This window comes from Rhineura floridana, chromosome 1 (assembly GCF_030035675.1).
Source record: "Rhineura floridana isolate rRhiFlo1 chromosome 1, rRhiFlo1.hap2, whole genome shotgun sequence".
In the NCBI taxonomy this organism is placed as follows: Eukaryota; Metazoa; Chordata; class Lepidosauria; order Squamata; family Rhineuridae; genus Rhineura; species Rhineura floridana.
The window spans coordinates 81958840-81971049 of NC_084480.1; the positions used below are offsets into that span (position 1 = coordinate 81958840).

General features: G+C 46.9%; 1 long non-coding RNA gene across 2 annotated transcripts in view; it reads right to left on the reverse strand.

Annotated features, from left to right (window-relative positions):
• Window positions 1-12210, reverse strand: part of LOC133376119 (uncharacterized) — a 36904-nt gene that overhangs the window by 8671 nt on the left and 16023 nt on the right. Inside the window, exons 2-4 of one of the 2 annotated variants that reach the window (XR_009760404.1) lie at window positions 11885-12087; window positions 8356-8555; window positions 5176-5539 (exon numbers count right to left, since the gene is read on the reverse strand). This is a non-coding gene — a long non-coding RNA (uncharacterized LOC133376119). Of the gene's footprint in view, window positions 1-5175; window positions 5540-8355; window positions 8556-11884; window positions 12088-12210 lie in introns of those variants that run through there. The other variant, XR_009760406.1, reaches the window with a different exon arrangement.

Here is a 12210-nt window from a genome sequence, read left to right on the forward strand (position 1 = left end):
AACCCCCTCTCCTTTGGCTGGGGGGGGTAGGCACTCAGTGTCCTCCAGCAGCGCCGCCTTAGGGCTATTGCTAGCCAGTTAAACAAGATCACACACACATTTAATATTGTATAAGAGCAGCGATATAATATAAAGTAATTGGAATAAACCAGTAATTAAAATAAATTAGAGCAAAAGAGCTGCAGGGTTTTGAATAAAAGGATCAGACCTTGCAGACAATGGCTTACTACAGTTAGCAGCTTACAATACTGGTATTTGTGCTGGTGTTTCTGCAGTTGGTGGCTTATAATAATAATAATAATAATTATTATAATTGGTCTCATAATTCTCATTATAGGCCAGGGAGGATTTAAGTAGTCATGCCAACCAAGCAAGGAAAAGAGGTGTGTGTGAAAGGTCCCCTCATAAAATGCAGGTCTTTGGGCAATTTTAAACCACCACCACCCCATACGCATGGGATAGGTTTTGATAGTGGTTGAGGTGTTTGGACTGCGATCTGGGAGATTGGGGTTGAAATCTCCCCAACAGCCATGGGCTGCAGGCTCAGAACTAATTACGGGAGAGGAGGCTGCACAAGCCTTTCGAGTCTCAACAGGCCCTATTTACCCCCCTTTGGTTGCCAAGGCTGGGTGTGAGTTCAGCCTAGGTAGGGGGCACAAGACAGTGAAGGATGTGGGTGAGGCCTTGGCAGCCTCTCTTGGCCGTTGTGAAGGGTTCTTTGGTTAGGCTTGCGGCCTTTGCTTGACTTGGGCCTATATTAGGTTCAAGGTACCTTATTCTATTAATTTTATTACATCGTGGTTGCTTGGGGGGTGGGTGGAGCTCTTTGATTAGGCTTCTGAGTTCCTGCTAGGCCCAGGAATATAGTAGGTTGAAGTAGTTAATTCTATTATTATATTACATGTGGCCTTTGAGGGGCCAGGTGAGCCTTTGGGCCTTTCATATTTGGATACTAATGGTGTGCACAGATGACAGGGTTTGCTGGGAAATGTATAAATCACAACCACTACTTAGGTGACAGTGATCCTTTTCCAAGTGTCAGTTACACATTCCTTGTTAATTCTGAGGAGTTGCATTTATTTGAATTTGGTCTCATATCAAAAACAAGGCATATGGCATTTGTTATATTTACAGAAGGACATGCAAACTTCTGCAGGGAATTGCAGGTCTTGCAGATAATAGTGTGGCTCAATGGGTGGATAGCAATAAAGAGGAAAGACAGATCACTTATCAGGATCTTATCCTCATTTCCAAGATCTTGGACTTTACTGAAACAAGGGCTGCCTTGATGCAAGCTTAGACTCTGTTTTTGACACAGAGGCTGCATTTTAAGATTCAGGCAGACTCTTCACCCTTTCCTGATGACTTTACAACAATAACAAAACCTTTCTTTGTTGGGATTTTTGATAACAATTACCTGAAGTCTCTGCTTTAAGGGAACTGGGTTAGAAGCAATGAACTAGTAGTTGGTAAAGTGTACTTACTCATAAATGATTTCCTTCCCTTTTGCAGAAGGATATATGCAACAGTTAGATAGGAGGCAAGAGCCCTTCAAAGGGGTAAGTAGAAGCCCCCAGTATAAGCTGCTCAAGGACATGTGTCCCTCCCCGGTTAGACTCAAGGTATTACGAACTTTGCTTGCTGGCTACCCGGTTTAAGGGAAGGTTTGTCTGTTATGGTGTTTTCCTTTTGATTTCCTAGTCCCATACTCCAACTCCCGACTGGCCTTCGTGGCCTCCAACTCCAGACTGGCCTTCATGGCCTACAATCTTTGATCTGTTTTCGTTATGGCAGTAATTTGCCAGGGACAGAGTGTAAAGATGCAAATTACACCTGATTCACCACCAGTCTTATTGAAGGGGTTTGGCTGTAAGTGGTTCATACCTGATAGTCTAGGTACCATGCGCTACACTTCATTTAACATGGTGCACGCATGTGGCAGAGGTGCCTTATGCATTTATGCGGCAGAACATTGCCTATGGACTGCTATATTTCTTACATGGAGTCCTTCAGATTCTTCTGGGAGGGAGCAATCAGGAGACATGTGGGCCCAGAAGTAGTGGGGCACTATCTGTGTGATTGGCTGTTCAGGGGTATGGCAGATTTTGGGATGCATGTTAGCACCTGAGGTCACAGCTTATAGTATGGCTATGTACCTGGGGATTCCCTTGACAGCTGAGAGTAGGGATGATCTACCCCAGTTGGAGATGGCCATAAGCCTATCCATTGCCCTAGTGTGATCACCAGCTCTTGGAATGCTGAAAGGGCTGTACGGGCTGTGCAAACATGGCCTATTCTTGTGAACTGCGCGCTGGACTTCCCATAGATTCCATTGCCCCCAGTACGCTCGCCAGCTACCACAGAGCAGGTAGGGCAATTCAGGAATTCTGGGCCGGCAAGGGCTATGTGCCAGAATGGCCTTTTCCGTTGTGTCACCCGCTGACATTCCCAGTGGATGGCAGGAGTAGGGGCTTGTTAGTCCAAGCACTTCAAGGTAAGCTGGCGGGACTTTCCTTCATAGCTAGGCTGGTGGTTTTTTCCCTATCTCCATCGCCCTTTCTCACTGGACATTTTATTGGGTATGGTGAGCCAGTGGGAATACAGTATGCTCCTCCGGCTATGAAGCCATACTTTCCAGGCAGTAGCCCTTATGCTGGGCTTTTTGGAGCTTTTAGGATAGGTAAGGTGATGGCTGGATCCAAGTGAGACCTGTCTTGACGTGCCCTCCAGCTATCAGATGTCTCCGTGGATGGGGGGGTTGTGCCCATATACAATTGTGAAGGTCTCAGACGGACCAGAGATGTATGGGGCAGACCGTAAATTGGCCAGGGGGATCTGGAGAAGGATATTTATTCCCCAATGCAAGCGAGGACCCCCTCACAAAATACCAGTTTTGGGTGCTCACAAAGCGGGCTTTTACAGCTGCTTCTACGGCAGCAGGTCTTGGGTTTTCCCAGGCAAAGGTGCAGGCTGTTGGACGCTCGTCCTCAGGTTTATAAGGGCTATATTCACCCCTTTTAGAGGGCCTGGGAATTTGGAAGCCTAACAAGTTATAATTATTTTGGCAGGCTGCTGGACGGGGACGGAGCAGACGCGTATCCTAATAGGCGGCCTCAGCATAGTCTTCTGGGCAGCCAGGAAGGCCTTGAAATCAAGCATGGGCTCACAGTTGGGCCTCAGTCGATGGGCTGCAATACAGTGGCGTGGCCGGAGAGGAATGCGTTTGGATAGGCTCCTACCCACTTTATTCCAGCATAATTCAGTACAGACGGTTTCACAAGTGGTGGTCCTTCCCCTGGGTGGCAATGACCTCAGTTGCTTGAGGCAAGACCCACAGATCGCTGGCAGGTGACGACATGCAGTTTGAGAGGCTACAACAGCCTCTGTTATTTAAGGGCAAGACTCTCAGTTGGCAGGCATGGGACAACATGCAGCTTGAGAGGCTACGACGGCTCGGTTACGTAAGGGCAAGGCCCTCCGTTGGCTGGCATGTGTGATGTGCAGCGGAGAGGCTGCGATGGCCTCAGTTACTTAAAGCCAAGTCCCTCAGTTGGCAACCACGTGTGACATGCAACGGAGAGGCTACAACGGCCTCAGTTACTTAAAGCCAAGTCTCTCAGTTGGCAAGCACGTGTGACATGCAGCGGAGAGGCTGCGACGGCCTCAGTTACTTAAAGCCAAGTCCCTCAGTTGGCAAGCATGTGTGACATGCAGCGGAAAGGCTACGACGGCCTCAGTTACTCAGGGCAAGGCCCTCAGTTGGTGAGCATGTGTGACATGCAGCGGAGAGGCTACAACGGCCTCAGTTACTCAGGGCAAGGCCCTCAGTGGTGAGCATGTGTGACATGCAGCGGAGAGGCTACGACGGCCTCAGTTACTTTTGGGCATGCTCCCACGCAGGGTTTGGCGAACGAAGGCTAACCGGCAGATTCGGTTGGCTCTTCTTGGGCATGGGGGGTTAGCCATTCCGGATCCCCATTCAGCATTAGAAGGGTGAACGATACAGGGCCGATGGCGTTCACCTGTCAGATGCAGGTAACGACATATTTGGGAGACCTGCAGAGGTGTCTGCGAGAGGTGCTTCTCGGCAGTGGGGTAAAGGGGGACTAAATAGAGATTTGTCCCCCTTTTGTGGCGGGAAGGTGCGGGAAGGGAAATAGGTAAGGACAGCTAGGTGGCCCCCTTAGGCACCTTTGGAGGTGATGGGCGGTTCCGGAGGCCTGTCTGTCAGGGCTTTACGGCTCGAGGGCAGGATATGGGCTGCTTCTGGGGCCAACTTATCCTCATCTACCCAGGGGTTATACGGCCCCGGGTGGGGATGACGTGGGAATGCCCCCCTACTCACCTACAAGGTGTGGCCGGGGTAAAGGGTAAGCAGATGGGCTTGCCCTTGCCCCAGCAGGGGCTGGTCGCCCAAGAGCTGTGTGGCAAGCTACTTGCTTATAGACAGTTCCCACACCTAGGTTTCCCTCTGCAGGTCACTTTAAATTGGGTTTTGTTTGCTGTAATTTAATAAAGTGGCCCTTGTTCAACCCAAGCTGATGTCTCTGTGTCTTATTTCACCCCTCGACTGCAAATGATGCCCCGCTCACCGCGCAGCTGACGAGTGGGGCATGGTTGCAGATGGGGGCGAAGCTGCCGCCTCCATCTTTGTTTGGGGCAACGTCGCGCGTTGCACCTATTGTGTGCGTGCGATGTGCAGTGTGGAGGGGCAGGGCTTTGGGGCTTATTTAAGTCCAGCCGCCCCTCCTACCTTTCTCTTTGCCAGCATGACGCCCACCCCGCCCTCCCTTGCCCTGAGTAACTGAGGCAGTCGTAGCCTCTCCGCTGCATGTCACACATGCTCACCAACTGAGGGCCTTGCCCTGAGTAACCGAGGCCGTCGTAGCCTCTCTGCTGCATGTCTTATTTCCCCTCTCCCCTATTTCATTACATGGATTGTGTCCAAATTGTATTTACTGGATGTGCACTAGCTGGAACTGGATGTCCATATGGACGCACAACTATTCGTTTAAAAATGTGATGTGTGCAAAGCAAGATACAGTTTTCATCTATCTCTCCTACTGATTCCAGCTGTCCATGCTATGTCATACTATTCTGGAGAATCCACCAAATTTCAGGAACTATTTTTTCAGGGTGCACAGAGGGCTACAGTGAGTAGCAGTAATCTGTGAAAACTGGGTACCCCACCTTGCACAAGTGCAAAGCTATCATTAGAAAGAGCCTCTGGGAATATTGGTGGCCTAAATAAGCTTCTTCACATTTGAAGATCACATTTTCATTTTCAAAATAAGATTCTTGTAGAATATTTAACATGAACATTAACGTGCCATCTTCACAGGTCATAAAATGATGTTCAAATTATATTTCTGGCATGCAAGTGAAACACACAAAACTGTTCACTGATCTCCAGCTCATAATGGTTTGATGAGTCACCCTGTGGTTAACCAAACGGTGGTTAAGAAATTAAGGACCATATTTAGGAATCAGCAGCCTCTTCCTTGTAGTAATCTCCTTCCCTGCTCCACACCTTCCATAACTGTGAATGGAATAAACAGTTGGGTAGTCCTGAAGTGATACTGTTAAGGCTAATCATGTTTTCCTATAACCCTAGGTTTTAAACCCACTTCAGCCTGCAGTCCCAGACCCGCTTTGAAGGAAAAGCCAGATTAGCCCTATTGCGGGGGAGACTATTCCAGGAAAGGCACGGGTTGTGTGGAAGGAACTGGTGTTCCTGAAGCTGGATTTCATTTGGTCACTATGGCTAGCAGGGAGCCAACATTACATCTGCAGCTGTCTAGTGTAGCTTTCTGTACTCAACAGGTTCCCTACTTTAGTGTTATCTGTGACCACCAACTTCAGGATGGGAGGACAGGGGAGAAAGGGTTATAAAATGACAGTCTCTTTTCTCTTGCTTTGAAGTACAAACAAGCTCACAAAATAAGGTCTTTCTTTTAATGTCCTCCTGACAGTATCTCTGTGGGGGGCTGTTTCAATATTGAACTGACATCTGCTTGGACAGGTGCCCCTATAAGCATCCCAAAGCTTTGAATGTGTTACGATTGGGCCTTAGCACATTAAACCATTCCCTCTATTGGCTCTTATTGTTTGAGTCAGCAGGAGACCAGACAGGACAAGATTGCAGTTCACTGAAGTGTTGAGAAAGCCACAATCTTGTCAATTCTGCTCCCTGCTGACATGACGAATGGAACCAAGACAAGAGAGAGCAGTGGAATAGCAAATATGTCATGACTGCTCCAGCTAAGATTGTTGTTATCCAAACGTCTGAGGAACGTTACATGAAGTGATGTTGCAGCCCTTACACTGGGTAGTTGATGTGTGTGACTTTGGGGGGAGGTTGCAATGTTGTAAGGGGGGATTAGATAAGGTTAGTGTAAAAATAAATTGCCACACCTAAAACTTCAACAGTTCTCAGGTGGCAGATTTTGGTATAAAAAATGTTCAGATAAAAGTTGATTCTAAGGAAGGATTGGGAATCTGTGGCCCTCTAGCTGTTCTGGGATTACAACTCCCACCATCCCTGACCACCGACTATTCTCACTGGGGATTATGAGAGTGGAAATCCAGCAACTACAGGATCCCCACCCCTGTACTAAAGCTTAACACAATGAATGTTCCCTAGCTACTGATCCTTCCTTGGCGTCACTGTGTTGGTGTGGTGGGTAAGGTATCAGGTCTTTACAAGCTGTGATCCAAGGAGGATGGGTGCAAATAGAAGGGGAAAGCAATGAATGAAGCTGAGACTACCATATGAGGAAGCACTTGCTACTGGACCTTTCTCTTAGCTTCCTCTGTTGGAACTTTATGCCTCACCACCCATAACTGGTTGTAGGATTTCTTCACCTTACCTCAGCTCATAGCTATACCTGTCCACTCTTCTCTTCCTATGTGCTACATTTGCACACATGCTTTTCATTTCCTAGTGAAGTTTTAGCTACTGGTGTTAATAGTTTAATAACTAATTTGACAATGTGATGTTCTAAAGTAAGCAAGCTTCTACAGGTTTTGTTCCCATGGAAGGCTTTTTTCCATTGACCTCCAGTATTAGATCATACATGGGTACACATAATGTACATTCAGCAGTACTCATTTTTGAGGAATCCAGCTCATGTTGATTTAAATTCAACATGTGCACACTAATTCATGCTGTGGATGCCTAGTGACTTAGCCCTTTACATCCCATTGTCTACTGTCCACTATTGTCATGGATTGTGGCCCTGGTGTTTCTTATCCCACCAGCTGCCAGCATGATATAACTTACCTGCTACTGTTTCTATTAATTTATTTCAATGATTTTATTTATCTCATACCCTTTTACAATAATGTTATTTGGGTACAGGCATGGAACAAAATAGACCAGAGATTCTTACTTAGAAATAGAACACAGATATTATAATTTATTAAAGCTTATTATTAGTATAACATAATATGCTTATTTTCAGGTAAGTTGTAAAAGTAAACTTGGCTTATTATTTGATACAAGATATAATTATTAATGGTGTTACTGTTCCTAAGTGCCTGTTCTAGTTGCTTTCCCTAGACAATAACATTAGCCAATTACCCTTCTGAACTCCATCCCAATTAACTCATTGGCTCATTCAGAGGGCTTTCTTGAAGTCTTCCCTCTGGTCATGGCTCCCTTCCCTTCAGGTACCTTTCAATTTTTCTGAGTTTTTTGTTGGACTCTCCAATGGCTGGTAGACCAATTAGAGATTTAGCAAATTAGCAGAGTTTAGCTTAGTGTAGCTTGCTCAGCGTTCTGTGCTGCATTGGTGTGATTTTACCTGAAAGAAAGCAAGCTTTTACCTTGCTTTAAATCACTCAGACTTAGACTTGGTTTCAAAATAAGAAAATACTACTTTATTAATAGAAATATATGCTGGATATAAAAGGTGCTACTTCTTATCTAGCTAACTAAATTGGAGGCTGCAATGGCCATGCCTGGACATTGCCTCTCATGCTAGAGGAGAGGAGACAAAGAGAACATGGCTCCTTCTCCAATGATGGTCAGCAGAGAAGAGAGAAACAGGAAGGTGGGTGAATAGCTTTCTGAGACATATCAGTTTACATGGAAGGAAGACAGACAGACAGAACAGATGAGTGCTTGTCAGTGGCAGCCTAGCCAGCTATGAGGACTATATCTCTCTTTCCATGCAAATAGGACCAAATGGGAGTTGCTCTTGTCACATTTCTAACAGTTTTCACCAGAAATCTTTATTCTGGCCAGGGACTTACTGTTTCCTCAGGTCACCTTGCATCCACTGTCACTCTGGCCTCAGCTCTTTCAAAGGCTGCTATTGCAGTCACCCATTCCTCTCTTGCAGACTTTCTTACCTCTTATGTCAAGTGATTTCAGATTCCAGGTAGGCTCCTCACTCTTCATCCACTGCTAGCCTCTGCTGCTGCTTCACACTCTCTTTTGCCAGATATTCTTGTGTTTTCATAGCCCCTCCTTGAATTCCTCACTGATCCTCTTCACAGTCCACTGCTCAACCCCTAAACAGTGCTGAGCCTGGCCATATGTCCCCTTCAACCTGTGGTGAAATTCAAAACCCTCATTTGCCTTTAATTATCATAGAACCATAGAATAGTAGAGTTGGAAGGGGCCTTTAGGGCCATTGAGTCCAACCCCCTCTGGCTCAAAGCAGGAATCCAACTCAAAGCATATGACAGGTGGCTGCCCAGCTGCCTCTTGAATGCCTCCAGTGTTGGAGAACCCTCCACCTCCCTAGCTAATTGGTTCCATTGTTGTATTGCTCTAACATTTAGAAAATTTTGCCTGATGTTCAACCAAAATCTGGCTTCCTGTAACTTGAGCCCATTATTCCGTGTTCTGTACTCTAGGATGATCAAGAAGAGATCCTGGCCCTCCTCTGTATGACAATATTTCAAGTACTTGAAGAATGCTATCATATCTCCCCTCAGTCTTCTCATTTCAAGGCTAAACATGCCTAGTTCTTTCAGTCTCTCCTCATATGGCTTGGTTTCCAGCACCCTGACCATCCTTGTTCTTCTGAACCTGTTCCAGTTTGTCTACATCCATCTAACAGTGTGGTGTCCAGAACTAGATGCAGCACTTAAGATGAGGCCTAACCAGTGCCAAATAGAGGGGAACTAGTACTTCATGTAATTTGAAAACTATACTTCTGTTAGTGCAGAATGGAGGGAATTCCAAAGGGTAAGTGCTACTACTACACTAAAAGTCCGTTTCCTATGTTGTGCGGAACGGACCTCCTGATAAGATGGTATCTGCAGGAAACCCTCAACTGCAGAGCACAGTGATCGACTGGGCATATAAGGGATAAGATGGTCTTTCAAGTATCCTGGTCCCAAGCTGTATAGGGCTTTGTACACCAAAACTAGAACCTTGAACTTAGCCCGGTAGCTAATAGGCAGCCAGTGCAATTCTTTCAGCAGCGGGGTGACATGCTGGTGATACCCTGCCCCAGTGAGTAGTCTCGCCACCGCATTTTGCACCAGTTGCAGCTTCTGGACCAACCTCAAGGGCAGTCCCACATAGAGCACATTACAGTAATCCAGCCTGGAGGTTACTAGTGCGTGGACAACAGTGGTCAGGCTGTCCCAGTCCAGAAACGGCTGCAGCCGTCTTATCAGCTGAAGCTGGTAAGAAGCACTCCTAGCCACTGAGGTCACCTGGGCCTCTAACGACAAAGATGGATCTGGAAGCACCCCCAGACTATGAACCTGCTCTTTCAGAGGCAGTATGTCTCCTTCCAAAGCAGACAACTGACCAATTGTCCAAACTTGGGAACCACCAACCCACAGCGCCTCCATCTTGCTAGGATTCAGACTCAGTTTATTGGCCCTCATCCAGTCTACCACCGAGTCCAGGCAGCAGTCCAGGGCTGCCTGGGGGTATTTGCAACCTGTCGGTAGTTGTCATAAACCAATGGGTCCAGAGTGGGCTTTTTCAGGAGTGGTCAGATCACCGCCTACTTCAAGGCGGCTGGAACCATTTCCTCCCGCAATGATGCATTGACCACACTCTGGATCCACTTGGTCAACCCCCCTTGGCAAGCTTTAATAAGCCAAGAAGGGCAAGGGTTGAGAGGACACGTTGCTGGCCGCATCATCGCAAGCACCTTGTCCATGTCATCAGGCCGCATCAACTGAAACCGTTCCCAAGAAGTTGCAGCAGACTTTGCACTGGACACCTCATTGGGGGCTACAGTGGATGTGGAGGGGGCATCAAGACTGCTACAGAGGTGAGCAACTTTACCCTCAAAGTGCCTAGCAAATAATTCACAGTGGGCCTCCGAAGGGTCTAGAACTCCATTTCCTGGAGTTGATGTCAACAGACTCCTGACAATACAGAAAAGCTCCACCGGACGGCTACTTGAGGATGTGATGGAGGCAGAGAAGTGGGCCTTCTTTGCCACTCTCACCACCACACAATAGGCACGGTTATGATGTTTTACTCATGCCCGATCAGCCACACAGCACGTCTTTCGCCACTTGTGCTGTAGCTGTCATCCAGCCTGTTTCATTGCCCTTAGCTCACTGGTGTACCAAGGTGCAGACCAGGCTCCACAATGCTGAAGAGGGTGCTCGGGGGCAACCGTGTCAAGAGCCCGACGCACCTCACTATTCCACATAACTGCCAGGGGCCCGAAAGACAATCACCCAATGCTATTCTCTGAAAACAACCTTGCAGATAGGATTGGAACCACTGTAAACCACTGTTTGCCTATACCAGCACAGGAGAACTGGGAGATGAACAACATCTGGAGGGCTACTATTTGCCAGGTTCCACAGCTCTGGGTTGTGCCCAGGGCTGGTGCCAGGCATTACTGGGCCCTTGGGCACCAGCCTGCCCGGGTGCATGGCTCCTGCCTGTCCCACCTTCATCTCTCCTGTTTCCATCAACCAAGATGGTGGCAGAGGCTTCTCTAAGGGGCTGATGCCCCTGCTGCCATCTTGGTGGCACATATGCACAGTACACTATGCACGTGCACATGCCTGCCATCAACCAAGATGGCGGCAGGGGCATCAGTCCCTTAAAGAAGCCTCCATCGCCATCTTGGTTGATGGCAGCCCTGCATGTGCACCATGCACAGCAGCAGAAGACAGGAAAGAGAGGTAGATGAAAGAGAGGTAGATGGAAGCTCCCTCCCTGCGATCCGTGGCAGGGACTCTGCCGCAGATTGCAGCAGCTACTCTCCCATCCCTACGAGGGCCCTTGGCCAGGGCCCAACCTGGCCACCTTTTGGCGCCGGCCCTGCCTGTACCCATGCAGTGATACAATCATTTCAAAGTACTAAAGGATAGGAGTGACAAACCAGTGGACAAGACACAGTATGTCATTATTTTTTAAAATACTGGATGAGGTAAGACCTTATCCAGTTCTCTGGGATGTTTGTGGTAGGAGGTTATTTGGATTTCATTAATAGTTCGGTGAGTCTCTAATCCATCCATGATCCTTTTGGTTTCCCGTCTGTAAAACTGAGCAAAACAGGAATAAGAACTAATTGTAAGCATATGAACATTCTTGAATAGAAAGATTTAAGATAATAGAAAATATTAATTTTATCACTAGTTTTCTCCAAACATATTGAGTGAAAATAAACTGCTTTGTTTTATTAAGGAGAAACAATATGAGCATCACTACCTTTTGAACATTGCCCTCCCTTCCCTATTATGTAAAGATCTAAGCAGCAATGGGAATTTTTTATTTCTAGCTTTCTCTGATGATATTTTCTATTGAGAACCTGATAGCATGACACTTTCTGTAGTAAATTAGAGTTTCACTAAATCATTAGGGTTCCACTGCTCAAATATTAGTGATGTTTGTGTTAACAGAAGAAAGTGCTGATTGATTTCATAAAATGGTTTGATGGCTTACTGGTTGCTTTTCAATGGCTGTGTTGCTTTCTGGAGACGGATGCCAACTGGTAAGGATGCATCGAGATGTATGGCTTTTTATTTCACTTCTGCTTGCAATGTAGGAAGTTGCCTGTTCTTAAAAATATAACCAGTGCACCACTGGATCAGACCAAAGGTCCACTAGTCCAGCAACGTGTTTCCAAACCAGATGTTCCAGGATGCCTGTAAGCATGACATGAAGGCAATGAATAGGTTATTGTTGCTATCCAGCAACTGAAGGTTGACTTGAATCTGGAAGCAGCACACAGCCATCATGACTAGTAGCCACTGATAGACTGCTCTTCC